General features: G+C 40.1%; 1 protein-coding gene across 6 annotated transcripts in view; it reads right to left on the bottom strand.

Annotated features, from left to right (window-relative positions):
* Nucleotides 1-10,774, bottom strand: part of PDE4D (phosphodiesterase 4D, cAMP-specific) — a 1,610,544-nt gene that overhangs the window by 606,612 nt on the left and 993,158 nt on the right. The gene's annotated exons all lie outside the window — the stretch shown is intronic.

Raw genomic sequence — 10,774 nt, 5'->3', positions numbered from 1 at the left:
CAGGAATCAACCCTGCTTGCGCCTCCTGCATTGCAGGCAGATTCTTTACCACTGTGTCACCTGGCAAGCCTTTATGGTATACAATACAGAGTCAATACATTTTCCAGGCAAAAGAAGAGGCATGGAGGAGAGGACTATTTTGGAGCCTAGCTTGAGAGTGTAAGATGTATGAAAAGAGGAGAGAAGACCCATACATGGAGGCTTGGTTATGTCTGAGAACTGTGTCATGTACTGCAAAAAAATAATTTAAATGTAACATAAATATTATTAGTGAAGAAGTGGACATATAAATTAACATATGGACCAGCTACAGATTAATTTACACAGTACTGTCTTCCCAGAAAGAGAAAACATAGACATCTTCAAGGAAAGAAAGATTCCTGTCCATAAATTGAATAAACTAGTTACTGGTTTTAAAGAAATAATGAGTACCTTAGATAAGGAGTTGATTTGGAAGAACGGCATTTGGATTGTGTAGATAAACACGGTTCAGCAGGATGGCTGCCTCTGTAGACGTGGTTAAACTCACTTGAGTATCAGAAACCAAGGTGCGTGGGAAGTATTTATGTTCAAGATGACAATTTTTATGGAAATTTCTAGAAGTTTTCTAAGGGTAGGTGATTTTTATTGAGGTTAGAGAGACGAGGAGAAATGCATTATTCCCCATAATTCAAACTCAGCCCAAGATGTTTTTCTAGCACAAGCTGAAGGGTTTCAAATATATGATACACAGGAAGCAGGCAGCCAGTCCTCCAAACAACCGAGAACAGAGAAGACCTAGGTTAAAAGAGGCCTGCCGCGAAACAAGCAGGTTTCCTTAGGCAACCTGGTTAGCCTTTCACAGCCTACTCTCCTGATCTGCACAGTAAAGCCAGAATTCACTGGTTCCTTATTGGGTGGCAAGTGCTCTCATTTAATCTTCAGGTCACCCAAAGAAGTGAGCACCATTTATTAAACCCACTTCACAAGGAGGAAAACTGAAACACAAAAAGAGGTTAGATAATTTACCCAAGGTTACACACCTTGGGAAGTAGGTAACATACCCTTGTCATGGATTTGGGGGAGGATTAAATGAGACACTGTATATAAAAAGTTTAATCTATACCTGGCATTAACATCTCAAATATTTATTATGTATTATATTTATTATTTTAATAGCATAAGTTCCCTTGCTTCATCTCAACACATGGCACAGTAACATCATTTAAACAAAGCAGGTTACTTAATCAAATAACTCCCAACTATATAATTTTTTGTTCATCCTTTTCTTTGCATACATTCATTAGTTGAGGAAAACTTTATAGAGTACCATCTGCCTGCAATGCAGGAGACCCCAGTTTGGTTCCTGGGTCGGGAAGATCTGCTGGAGAAAGGATAGGTTACCCGCTCCAGTATTCTTGGGCTTCCCTTGCAGCTCAGCTAGTAAAGAATCCGCCTGCAACATGGGAGACCTGGGTTTGATCCCTGGGTTGGGAAGATCCCCTGGAGAAGTGAAAGGCTACCCACTCCAGTATCCTGTCCTGGAGAATTCCATGGACTATATAGTTCATGGGGTCGAAAAGAGTCAGACACGACTGAGCAACTTTCACTTTCACCTGTGGGTGGTAGTACTGTGCCAGAGCTCAGGATAGAAAGAACAGATGGCTACTATCATGAAGAGAAGGGGACGTGATCTGTTACCATGAAGTCTCACAGGTTAGCTTGGTCACAGAAAGGTCCTGGAAGCAAGATTTGCAGGAAGGCCTGGCCAAATGTTATCCGTCTTTAAAATGGTGACATCCTGATCCACCAGAACATTTTACTTTCTCAAAACTAAACTTGCCTGGATTACTTTCTAGAAAATGTGATTTTTTTCCAATTGTTGTTTTTTTTTTTTTTCTTTTAGAACTCAATTCCCAAGACTCCGATGCCATACTTCATGATGTATAAGAGGTCTCTTCTACTACTCTTGGTGACCCTGGGGTCTTACCAGTTTGCCCGCTATCAACTTGCCAAAGTTTCTTCTCTAAAGCATCAACAGCTGCTCCATCACATTGCCAATCTGTTTTAAATGCACTAAGTAAGCACTCATACACAAAGAAACTCAAAACTACGTATCTGACACTGAGAACTTCACTCCATGTTATTTCTTAGACTAGACAGACGCTGGATGAACAAGGATAAGCTTGAGAACATCGACCAAGAGAAGAGTTGGAAATATAATGGACACAAAAATGGTACATAAGACATATTTTCTCAATTACTGGTGATCTGGACTTCCCCCGTTGCCCAGTAGGTAAGAGCCTGTGCTTTCACTACAGAGGCCATGTTTTCCATCCCTGGGTGAGCAAGTTCCTCATGTTGCACAGAGTGGCTAATTACTGGTGATATCAGCACTAATAAACATAAAGTTGCCATCTTACCCATGAACAAGGCTGCTATTTAAAAGTTTCATATAGAAGGAATTAAGCCAAATACCTAAGGCTGAGAGACTAAGGATTTTCTGCAGGAGGGGTCTTTTTTTTTTTTTTGAGAAAAACATCAGACTTCAGCCCTAGAGTAGCTTATGGATCAATGCATATTTCACAGTATTCCATTTAACTGAAGGACAGTTATACAAGCCAGAAATGAGTAAACTGATCAGGCAATTTTTAGAACAGTAGGTATTTTTTATGTGTATTCAGTTCAATGCCCTCATCTTCAGATTTAAGAAAAACATGAACTAAAAGGGAGGGCATAATGAAGTTTCCTTATAAGTGACTAGGACTGCTCAGGACCTTATTTAGAGCTTTGGAGCTGAAGCAAAATACCCACAAAAAAGCCCTATACAAAGTATTTGTGAGCACTGGAAACCAAGGATATTAAAGAAGAAATTCTGCTAAACTGGGAGAAAGTTCTAGTAATGAGAAGAGATAAAAGGAATTCATAACATCTCCCAAACGCATCGTACATGATAGGGTTTATAATTATGATCTAAATATATTATAAGATTACTTAAAATGTTCCCTCAATTTACATCTTATATTTGTCATTCCCCCCCTCCCCATACCTCATGGAAACATAAAAGAGAATTTAAACTTATAAATATTTAAAGTAGGCTATACTGGTTCTGGCTAAAGTCATATGATGTTTTGTTGCTTTCAGTAAGCTTCTCAGAGACTGGTGACACTTTCAAGTCAACTTCAGAAGGATTTTGAAGAAATCTTTGTAAAAGCAGGCTGCATCTGTATGGATGTGTGACATTACAACATAAACCACAGACAGGTAGGCTCCTAGTAAAAAGTGAGCAAAGTTGAATCATTTTGCCTTTTCTTCCCACTGTGATTCTTATTTGAAGATAAAATTCAAGGTGCAAATCTTAGAACTTCTGTTTGTCACCCCACAGTTATTTCCAGGTAGCTCAGAAAATCTCACAGTCCTAAATCAGGTCATGAAACTGGAACTACAGTCTAGTTAACATGTTCATAATACAGCTTCCACCACTACCAAGGCAAAGACAACAATGATAAAGTCAGTTCCGCAGTCTTTGGAATTCCCAAAACACAGTCAACAGGAAAAATGCTAATTACAAAACAGTTTCTAATTTAGTAATTAAGGATTGCTTCATTTCTGTCACACAGCTGTCCCTTTTCTTAACATAATACTTTATGTGAGTAATTTTCAAAGCAGAGTAAAACATCCTTCATCGACTCCACATATTCATTTAGCATCATCAACTCTTTCCAATTCACCGGACACTCTGATACTTCCACCTTCAGAAGCCTTTCCAATTCCCACAGAAACTGTCCAGTAACTTGACTCAGCTCTTTCACCTCCCTTTTCACGGCCCTCCTCTGAGATCTTATCCTGATCTTGAACTCTGCCTCCCAAAGAAAACAGAAGGCATGAGACCAAACCGCCTTGTGTTCCCCTTCTAACTTCCTAATCTCTACAAGATTGACTCCATCCTCCTTCACCCCCCTCCTTACTTGGGGGAAGCAATGTCCTTCATGCAGTCTTCAAGTCCTATCTCTAGCTACTTCCTTTGGGGTACACTCCCTGATGCTTAAAATTATTTGGTGTTCTTCACTAACTGCTGGGTTTCCTCCCTTCCCTTCTCTCTCCCCATTTTTGTGTCTTTCTTGTCCAAAATTTTGAAAGTAGTCTGCACTACTTTTCTGCGCTTTTATAACCCCCTGAACTAGAACACTCCCCAACTTAAACTACTCTCCAAGGTGTTGCCAATAACTACTAACTCTTGAAGCCATCAGACATACTTTGAGTCCCTCATTTCTAGACTTTTCAAAAGTAGACCAGCCAGTTAAGGTGTTTCTTCCTTTAAACTCCCATAATATTCTGTACATTCCTGTATTAACGTGCTCCCCACCATTCTGCAATCATTTGTTTCTGTGGATGTTCTCCTCACTCATCTGTGAGTATCTTCAGGGCAGAACTGTTATCATATTTATCTGGGCATCCCCTGTGTGCAAATAGATCAGCATGTTCTAATCCAAGTGTTCTAATCCAATTCACTAAGAATGGCATTTCAACAGCTATATTGTGATTAAAATGTTTCTTTGGCTGTTTTGCACTAGCTCTGATTGTAGAAAATATTAATATTTTTTACCTGTGCAAAAAAATTTTTTTCCTAAAGACCTGTAATTAGAATATGTCAAAGAAAGTAATAATGATGGAAGCAAAACCCAAAGCTTGTATGATTTTTATTGGCAGCAAAGTACTCTCATCTGATTGGCACATCTGCTTTTGAGGTAGTGGTGTAACTCAGGTCAAAGGAGGGCCAGAGCTGTGCCATGGGCAAAGGAAGGGCTGCCTGTGGCTTTGCACAGAAGCTCTATCCATTCACCAAGTTCCACAGTCTGCAGTTCTAATTCACCTGCCTAATATGTGATATGTGGGGCACCTCTCCTAATACACCTGCCCAGAGAAGCAGCTTTCCCTAACTCACAGAAAAAAAATCCCATAGGACAAGAGTGGCCCTGGGAACAAGGGTCACTTCAAATTCCTTGTAAAATTTTGAGAAAACACAAAAAGATCTGCTGACATGGCTGAAGTACAGGTCATAGTCTGAACATGAATAGGAAGGGTTTCTCAGAGAAAGGTCTTTGATATTCACTGGGCACTCAGTGTACTTCCCCAGCTTGCTAACTAACAGGGAATCTGCTTATTTTCTCTGGTGATATCGCTAAGCTATTTTCCAAAAGGTCCACAGACAGGCGTCTGCCACAGAACAATATGGTCAATCAAAAGACACTGGGTTTTCAAATGAGGCCGGAACTGTTTTTCAGTGGGTCAGCTTCCCTAAGCAATAGACATGTGACTTGGAGCAAGTTCTTTCCCCTCTGCGGGCCTTACTTTCCTCATCTGCCAACAGGGGTTCAAATAAGACCCACCTCTGAAAGTTACCGTTGCCATTAACGGATGTAATTTATGTGAAAACATGTGGCCTGGGTTCAAACAGTGCTGATCTCATCCATGAAATGTTTAGTGGTTATATTTGTTATGTATAGCTAACAAATTCACCCAAGAGACTTTAGCGTGTCATTGTTTAACAGTCTAATAAATTATTTTTACCAGTGTGCTATGAAAGTTCCTTTAATGGCCGACTCTTCAAAATGAAGCTGGTAAATAGCCACTGAATTGTTTTCAACAGGTGGTGAAGAGCTCTGAGAGCTTTCACAAGGTCACACAAAGCGGCAACACCAGCGTTAGAAACCTGGAAAGGTTTGGTTTTTTACTATTTTTCCCCAGCCAATAATCTACCATATAGAATCTGGATTATCCATCTTTGAAACCAAACATTTATCCTCAAATTTTACACAGTATAGTTCCCAGGTGAAATATATATCCTTGGGAATGTTTATAGGCTGGTACTTCTGTAACAACTAGAAACACCATTCTAGTTGAGCGCACGTGCCTGAGTACACGCTCAGTTGCTTCAGCTGTGCCCGACTCTTTGTGACCCTATGGACTATATCCCACCAGGCTCCTCTGTCCATGGAATTCTCAAGGTAAGAATACCGGAGTGTGTTGCTGTGCCCTCCTTCGGGGGATCTTTCTGACCCAGGGATCTAACCTGCTTCTCTTGAGTCTCCTGAAGTGGCAGGTGGGTTCTTTACCACTAGTGCCTTCTGGGAAGCCCATCTAACAGTCCATTGAGTGGTAAATAGTTATAGAAATTAACTTTGGCCTGGTGATATTTTGGAGCTATTGTAAAAAAAAAAAAAGGCAGAATGACTATATAGTTAGGGTATCTATGAGCACAAATATCTGTGGAGTGTGATTGAAGGAGGAGAGGAAGAGAGGAAATGTGACTATTGTTCAAAAAAGAAAGAAAGAAAGAAACTGCTAGCCTGAGGCAAGTGGGAAACTGGTTGTTAAGTTCCCTCCTTGGGATCTCCCTCTTGGAATTCTAAACTGTTTTCCTTTTTCCCTTCCTTGCTGTTTTTCTCGGAACCTGAATACAGTAGCATTAGTGGGAGTAACTCAGTAACAGTCAGCTAAAGTGAGTGCAGAAACAAAGGGGTGGAAAGTGAACAATTTAATAGAAACAAAACATCCCAAATCCATAGCTAAGCATTTTCAGGTGATGGAGAACACTTTCTCCCTTTTTTCTTATGTAGGCATTGTCTGACTGCTCCCTGTCTTGGGCCACCCACTCAGCCCAGTGAGGAGGTAACCTGTCAGCGTGTAAAGTACACAAATTATGTTGCTGCTGCTGCTGCTGCTGCTAAGTCACTTCAGTCGCGTCCCCACAGACGGCAACCCACCAGGCTCCCCCATCCCTGGGATTCTCCAGGCAAGAACACTGGAGTGGGTTGCCATTTCCTCCTTCAATGCATGAAAGTGAAAAGTGAAAGTGAAGTCCCTCAGTCGTGTCAGACTCCTAGCGACCCCATGGACTGCAGCCCACCAGGCTCCTCTGTCCATGGGATTTTCCACAGCGGAAAGTCTGTTGCAATTGAAAATTATGTTTCATTGTCCTAAGTTGTGGGCACACTGATACTGCTAATGGCAACTTTTCTCCTCTATCACACCATTGCTTAATCAAATTTTTACAAAATTTTCAAGAATGAATTTTCATTTGCATGTTTAAATTAGAAGGTATTACTAACAGAAATTAAGAAGACCATAAGCTAAAGGCACTAAAAGAGAGTAAAACAGAAAGCCAAGAGAAAAAATTAGATGTTTAATGGGATCAGTACTTCATCTAAAGGAAAATCTTTGCTATGTTGTATCTAAACACGAACTTATGCCTTAAACAATGGCTGACTTTACCACTGAGCCCCAGGGATTTGTGAACACGATGAGTTTGTATAATTACAAGCTAGAGCTAAACTTTACTGGTCACAAGTGCTCACAAACAAATTGTGTGTGGATTCTGGAATTTCTGGGTAGTTCTGTCACTCAGAGGAAGAGATGCTACTAAAGCAAGGTCAGCCATGACCTGAAATCTCATTAGAAGACAAGCAGACACTGGCAGAATTTTACATTGACTAAAATGAGCAGAGCTCTGTTATCTTGCAGACTTAGTCCATTTTGTCCTTCAAAGCATACAGTCATCAAACACAATGTTTCTCCCACCCACTAAAACTCTCATAAGACAAGTGAGACTGTTACATGTGGTGAGTAAAACCTAAACTCTAGGAAACGCAATTCTGGGTTGAGTTTCTATAGTTTTGACATATGAAGAGAAGAAAAACTTCAAAGATGTGATTTTAACAGTCTAGATAAGAAGGACCATACTTTCATTAAGAAGCAGGCCATCTTGCCTTTCTCTGATTATTTACACATTGAATTTACTGTTGAAATTTTATATATACACATATATATGCATATATACATAAATGCACACACTATTATGGATATATTGATTTATATCTTGCTTCATTCAGTAAATGAATTAAGTCAAAGAAAACAAAATAAAATGAGTTAGTATGTGAGGTGAACTCTTGCTTTACTGAGGAACAACCAAATCGTGACCCACTAGATTAAATCTTACTAGGAACCCGGAAAGGGCAAGTCCAATGAAAGGATGTGAGGGCCTAAAAAAGGAAAAATAAGCCTCAGGGTTGAGTCAAAGTGCTATAATCACCCCATGTTGCCTCTTGATCAAAGTGAGGTCTCGACATCATAAAGAGAGTTTGGTAAAAATACTTAAATGTGTGGACTTTAAAAAACAAAATCCTAAACCTCAATTAGTCACCCACCATCCACAGTCACTGGTCCCAAATTTCCCAAGGCTTCCTCAAAGGAGCCCACAGAGCAGTACGGAACCACCTTCCCTGGCAGGGGCCCTTGGCTTCTACCTCCCTCTGTCTTCTGAGTCTTCTGAGTTCATCATAAGAAGGATGCCAAGGTATTTCAATAAAATGCCCTCCTAATTGTTAAATATGTAAAATTCAATTGCATGCAAGATGGGCCTGGCATTTCTGGCATTAAATTCCAGAGCTTTTATAAATCAGATTATGCAAATTTGTTATGTATTTTTAAATAAAGCAAAAAGCTACAAGCACATGCTAGGCACACCATGTTACGTCCCTCTTACTGGACCCCTGCATAATGGTTCTGTGCCTGGTGTTTCTCAAAAGTCCTCTTTGTTGCTACAAGATGAAATTTAAATTCCTAGAAAGCTGACTGACATTTCTCTTCTTTCAGCTATGCAAGAAGGCCCATTTCTGAATTGTTAGGCTACCACTATATTCTCACAACTAGCCAGAATAAAAAAATAAGGGCTAACTATATAGTACGTATTTACAGAGTGAGATGAACCCTTATCTTTGTTTGGTTTGGCACTAAAAAGGTTGAAAAGTGTAATGGAAAGAAGCCTTAGCAATAAAATCCTCCAGCAAGTTTTTCTAATGCAGATTTAAACAGGGAAAGCACATTCTTCTTACCACTCTCTTAGCTCTCAAAGGGTAGTGTTCTATTAAGACAAGTAGTAAGACCACTTATTAACTTTAACTTGTCACCAATAAACTAAGAATTTGTCATACTATTGCTCAACCATCAACATACCAGCCCTGGGGCAGGAGGATGAGAATCCGAGAAGGAACTCTGCACTAGGCTTCTACTGGAACCATTACCTCTGATGAACTTTTGAAGACTCCTCTTAGACCTCCTTCATCTCAAATTTCCCTCCTTGCTCCTTCAAAAAGTAGAAGAGAAATAAGTGTGCATCTCTATACCCTGCCCATCCAAAGGGTTTAGAGCCTTCATAGAGATTAGATTGTGAAACCCAAGGCACACATCTCCTTTAAAATGTTTATTATTCCCAGGCATTGAGCTGTTGCCAACTTCTAATCTGCCCTCTTTGTGGGGGGGGGGGGGGAAGACCTGCGTAGGAGAATGAGGAAAAAGATTTGGAGATGCAAAGCAGAACAACTTGGCAAATCCTTTCTTCTTAGCAAGACCATTCATGAGCATAGAATTCAATCCAACAGGACTCTTACAGCAGGACAAAGAGAAAGAAGGTTTTCTGTCAAGAAACCTAGAATCCTAGAAACCTAGAAATCTCTTACCATGGTATTAAGAGGTGAGGTTATAAATAAGAAAGAAACAACAACTGGGGAAGTTGAGACCAAGCACACCATTAATTTGGTCACCTGGAAAAAGTCACCACCTTCTTCCTTTGAGTTCAATATCTTATTAATGAATCCTTCTAAAGGGCCCAAGCAAGAATAGGTACACAGAACACTAACACTCCACAGTGGCTCTGTTTGGCCACGACATTAACAAATTGGCACGTCATGCAGTGAAATGTATGAAGGGTTACCTAGCTTCAGGCACAAAAGAAAACCACCAAGGCTCTCAACTTCTGCATTCAGTTTTCAAACATATATGTTACAGGTTTATAGGAGCATGAATAAGCACATTTGCATTCTTTCAAAACCTACAGGGTTGAATAGTTCGATTCTTTCCAGTCAAAAGCAGAGGTGAGGTAAATGCAGCAACAATAAAATAAAATAAAAGGTGGTTATAATGTGAGGCATTCAAAGAGTAAATTGCATCCTTCCTATTACAACATAAACAAACAGACCCAAACAGCAAAGCTTAGGCAGAACAAAAACTTGCTTTACAGCAAAGTACACTTTATAGAAATGAGAATGCTAATTTTATTTTCCCCTAAACGAATCTTAATAGGTATAAAATTAACCCGGAAGGAAGGCATAAGGAATTGTTGAAAAAATATCTGACAAATGCCTACTACGTGCCAGGGATTGTTTCCAGGACCTTTTCAATCTTAGGGTTTAAGACTACCTATCTGACTGTACTGGTAAGAATGACAAAGACCTCATTGCTGTGTCCGACCCTCACCATCAGGACAAGCAAGGCGAAAGCACCGAAGCTCCCGAGTCGGGAACTCTGATGATGCACTTGGAAGTGGGCCACTGAGGTTTGCAGGCATGTCACCCAGGCTCCTTCCCAGCACGTTACGGCCTGGGACAGTGGCTCCGGATGGCAGAGAAGGAAGATACGCCACAATGTCGATTCTGGATCCATCTGATACTGACAGAAAATGAGTCCTGCCCAGTGACAGAGGATGTCACTCACCCTTCTCTGTAACTGATTTTCAGCTAACAAGCTGAAACGTCTGTAATAAACCAGTAGGGGATTTTGGTGGAGTTTCAAAATATCAAGATGCTTTCATTTGAGATACTGTCATAAAAGTAACTAGAAAACCCTCAGAAACCTGTATTTTGATGAATATCACTTATTCTAAGGCCAGCCAGAAAATATACCCGAGAAATATACTTTCAAAATGAGATACATTGCAGTATGCAAACCAAACTATATT

Source organism: Bison bison, unplaced genomic scaffold (genome assembly GCF_000754665.1).
Source record: "Bison bison bison isolate TAMUID 2011002044 unplaced genomic scaffold, Bison_UMD1.0 scf7180017864328, whole genome shotgun sequence".
Taxonomy (NCBI): Eukaryota; Metazoa; Chordata; class Mammalia; order Artiodactyla; family Bovidae; genus Bison; species Bison bison.
The sequence above is the reverse complement of the archived record's forward strand: the minus strand, read 5'-3'. Positions and strand labels throughout refer to the sequence as shown.